The sequence below is a fragment of the Nelumbo lutea genome, chromosome 5 (genome assembly GCF_056320005.1).
Source record: "Nelumbo lutea isolate HS-2025 chromosome 5, American lotus-T2T, whole genome shotgun sequence".
Lineage (NCBI taxonomy): Eukaryota > Viridiplantae > Streptophyta > Magnoliopsida > Proteales > Nelumbonaceae > Nelumbo > Nelumbo lutea.
Genome location: NC_142688.1, coordinates 38,878,275 through 38,883,155, shown reverse-complemented (window position 1 = coordinate 38,883,155; position 4,881 = coordinate 38,878,275). Strand labels below are relative to the sequence as shown.

At 34.9% G+C, this 4,881-nt stretch overlaps 1 pseudogene; it reads left to right on the top strand.

Moving 5' to 3' along the window:
- Nucleotides 1-1,175: 1,175 nt before the first annotated feature.
- Nucleotides 1,176-1,619, top strand: LOC148851836 (putative calcium-binding protein CML44 pseudogene; annotated as a pseudogene).
- Nucleotides 1,620-4,881: the final 3,262 nt, after the last annotated feature.

Below are 4,881 nucleotides of genomic sequence, written 5' to 3'. Positions count from 1 at the left end.
TTTGCCTTTGTCAAAAAGTGTTAGAATAGGATACCCACATACATATAAGTCAGGCCCTTGACAAAATTAATCTTTCGGGCTCAATTTGAAAAGAGTAAAAATATAAATATGCATATTGTTTTTTATGCCAAATATAAATATATCTATATTCGAACCCAATTTGCAGGCTTGATTAATAAACAAGCTGAGCTCGAGCCTAATAAAGCTTGGTTTGTGAGCCGAGCTCGAATATATATTATATTATAATTATAGAAAATAATATATATATAATAAAAATATTATAATTTTTAATTATTTAAATATCAAATAAAAAATATTTTTTTATTTTTACAAAACATTTTTTTCAAATCGAGTTCGAGCTGAACTGAGCTTGAACTTATAAGTTTTGACTCGAGCCAATCTCGAATTCAAGATTCTAGCTCGAACCTTGTACTACCTTGATGAAACGAGCTCGAACCTCATACTATTTAGCTTAAGTCAGCTCAAATCCACCCCTAATTGAGAACCACAAAAAATTCAAATCACACCACAACAAAGACAAAAGATATAGTTTTATTCTAATATCACCCATATTAAAATGTGTTCCACCTGCAGTGAATTACTCCCTAGTGCTTTAATTTCATTGTGATCCCAACACAGACGTTTCAAAGGAATCTTATATCACATCGTCAAGAGAAACTGATGCATTTTCCACAATACATCCAGATGATACACGTTAGTGGAAAAGAATTTTTCTCTTTAGTAGAACGAAAGTTCTCTTACGTTAGTGTGTCAAATCGTTTTTTCTCTTTTACAGCACATTCTAACGTATTATCATTTAGAATATGTTCACAATACAAGATCGATCGCATGTACTGCGGGATATTATGAGGCAATGAAGTGAACTCATTTTGATTGGGAGTCGATGAGAGCTACAATTACGAATTTAACTCTGCTGGAAATATCCAACATTTTCCTTAGTCAACATGGAAATATCCATCACCTTTCTGCGTCGACCAGACTAGTCCAATAATAATCAATTCTCTCCACATGAAAATTAATTATTACAATTGAACTTATTCTTCAATTCACTAGGTATATTTAGAACCCTTACCTCCATGCATTCCTCCACAGTCCACACCTTTTTCTCTATATTAATTTTGTCTCTCACCTGTTTGGTGCTGTGTTTCCCAAAAATGTCTCACATACATCAATCAGACTTGGAGAGAATATTTGAGGCACTGGACCTCAATGGCGACGGTCGAGTTTGCATTGGTGAACTAACATGGTTCCTTGACAAGGTTGGTGTCCACATAGGCCTAGACGAGCTTGAAGAGATTGTAGGAGGAAGGAGCCTGGGCTTACAAGAATTCATACACCTCTACAATCAGTCAATATCTAAGCCGGCCGAGGAGGACGAGGAGGAAGACACAGACTTGGTCGAGGCCTTCAAGGTGTTCGACCTGAACAATGACGGGTTCATTTCCTGCGTGGAGCTGCAGAGCCTGCTGGCGAGGCTGGGGCTTTGGTCGGAGAGTGATGGGGATTGCAGGCAACTCATTGGCAAGTTTGACACAAATTTGGATGGAAGGATTGATTTCGAGGAGTTCAAGAACATGATGCTGCTCTCCATTTCATGATAGGAAACGTAGGGCCTGTTTTGTGCATTTTTTCTGTACAGTCTTTCATCTGTTTATAAGTCAGGTAGATCGATTTTCAGGTCTATTTTCACTTAGTTGTAAAAGATTTAATTGCCAAAAGCCAGAGCGTCAAAAAGACACAAGAAGCCCATTTTGGCCTGATTTTGAGAAGTTCCAAATGAAGCTTTGCGCATTTTATTCTCACGTGGAAAAACACGAAAAGACATGTATATGCCAAACTAGATATGTGCTGCTTATATCTTTGTGCAAAAGCTTAATGTGTCTTTTGACTGCCAGAACTACCAGAAGATCTTCATAAAAAAGACTTGCCAAACAAACCCTTATTTATGAGGCTTAGATATGTAGTTTGTTTCTCATGGTGATATGGCAATTAGGGGTGTAAATGGTATCTAAAAATCGTTTGAGATTTGACGTAATGAAATTGAACTTGGATGATTGCAATATGATAATCAGTTGAATTCAGGTATAAAATATATGGATATAGCTTGACCCAATAAATATTCAAACTTATTATAGAATTAATTTAGAGTAAAATTTTAAAGTACCCTTGTGGTTTAGGAAATTGACTAACTTTACCCTTATTATTTATATATTGTCTTAAAGTACCTCTAAATTTCTTAACAATTGACATACTTCGTTAAGCACTAATGGAGAACCTTACTGTTTTCATCTTTTTTTGGCTGAAAAATTGAGACAATCAAAATTTCATGAGAAAAAATAGAATAGAGGGCCTGCATTATACAAAGAGCTTTGTTTTTGGGTTTCAGCAACCGGAGGTAAAAAGGGGTCTCTGGGGGATAGCTCTTCCAAGGCATGAAGCCCTTGGACTATAGGCCCATTCCTACAGAGAAATCATTTGAATTCCATTGTATTATCATTCCAACTTTAAATTAATATTGAAAAATCAAGGAACAGTTTGACAGTATTTTAGGAATTTTTAAAAATATAGCAGCCACATGATGTCACCTGTAAACAGAGTGACGGAAAATTAATGATGAGGGAGGTTTTAGATAATTGTCAAAAAACTTAAGGGTACTTTAAAATAATATATAAACAATAAGAATAGAGTTAGTCAATTTATTAAATCATAGGGGCATTAGAAGAAATTTGCCTATTAATATATACATAAAATTCTTTAAATACCCTTTATTTTTTTCTTATCAAATTATTTTACAGGTTATTTTTTATTTATAATGGGTGTAATAGTCAGATCCGATCTAACACTCGAATTAATTGTTCAAATTCAAATATTTAAGGGTGTTTGACAACATGGTTGGTCTTTGTTTTTGGTTTTCAAAAACAAAACCAACACACCTGGTAGAAACCCCCTTGAATATTCAATAAAATTCAAATTTGATTGACAACCTTTTTAAGGATCCATGGCATATCAAATTGAATTCGAATCATCATTATTTATTTTATAATGGAAACTAAGACGAATTTACATATTACATTGTTTTATTATATGTAAATGGGATTTTTTTGGACTTATAAACAGGATAAGATTAGAATGATCAATGTTATAAACCTTATTACTCTCTTTTTTTTTCTCTCTCTATAATGACAATTTCCCCCATTCCCTCCTGATACCCAACCTCCCTGACCCGATGGGGTTGGGGATAGGGGTGGAGAATGAAACCCTCACCCTACTCTGACCCCAATCCCATTTATATATATATATATATTAAATATTATTTATTATATATCAAAATGTGTTTAAAATTTTATTTTATTTTAAGTAAATTTATTTAAAAAAAATCTGTTAATTAAAATAAATTTGAGGATTAGTCCCGACAAGGAACCTGTTTCCATTGCGGATCGGGGATATAGGAGAATTTTTAGATCAGGGTCGGAACGGAGATTTATCTCTAAATTAGGGTGAGGAACACGTTGCCATTCATATGACTCACTCTCAGAAGAAATTCAGAATCAAGTTTTGCAGGATTCTGGGACAAACACATTAAAAAGGAAAAGCCAAATCAGGAGCAACTATCTATTATAAAAGTGAAGAATCAAAGTCCTGCAGAAAATGATATCCAGTTATCATGTTTGATATTATCTTAAGGAATTATTTAATCTAAAAGCTTAAAATGTTAATTGAGGTCTTTAAATAAGTTTTATTCATTAATAATATATATACATATTAAGTTTATCTAAATACTAAATCTCACTTAGTCTCAGTTAAAAAAAAAGTACAAATACAAATATGTAAACTACAAAACCTTATATTTTGCATTCTTTTGTACATGTTTTTAAGATCGATTTAGAGACCGAACTGGTTAGGGGTCCAGTTATTGGGTCAAATGGTCCGACCATTCGAACCGAATAATCGACCCGTTCTAACAAAAAAATAAAAAAATTTAAAAACGGTCAAAACCGTTCAAATAGTTAACCACCCGAGTCGGTGATTTGCTGACTAAAATCAACGATTTTGAGGAAAACCGAAACTAATCACCTGACCGGTTTCCATTTTTCTAGTCTAACTGTCCGATCCAGTCCAGTTTTGAAAACAATGGTTTTGTATATATTTATAATATATTTGTACTTTTTTTTTTTAAACTGAGTCATAATTCCACAAAAGTTTAAAATAAATTTTAGAAAGGGTTTTTATATATTTGTTGTGTGTGTCATATATAGATTTGATGGGATTAATAAACAGACTATCCAATTTTGATCTGATTACGACTGAACAACATACGAATTCAAGAGTGACATCCGATTCAAATTTGATTCGGATTAAATTCAATTAGTCCATAGCCTTATGAGTCGGTGAGTTGCTTGGTCCTTCCCTGGTGAGGTGAACTTGAGCATGCATTTCTTCAATGAATTGCTTGGGCTCATCTAGCTCGGATTTTAGTTAACAGGTTCATTTCTGATGTAGCCATTTTTGGTCACGTACCAATGTTTTGTGATGTAAAATTTTTTTGGCTAAGTACCTCGTTATTTGACCCGGTGGTGACGTGCCTTGGTAGCGAACTGCCTGGTGGAGAATTGCCTGGGGGTGAACTGCCTGGTGACGAACTGCCTGGTGGCGAGCTCCTTGGTGGCGAGCTCCCTAGTGGCGAACTGCCTGGAGGAGAGCTACTTGGTGGTGAACTCCCTACTATGCAACCTGTGACTTAGAGAATGGTGGGGCTCTCTGGTGCAGCGCAACCTGACTGCTCTCTGCATGAGGTGGTCTTCTTTCTTTTGTAGGCAGTGGGAGCTGAGGGACCTGCGAGAACGCCATCTTTTCCTCCTC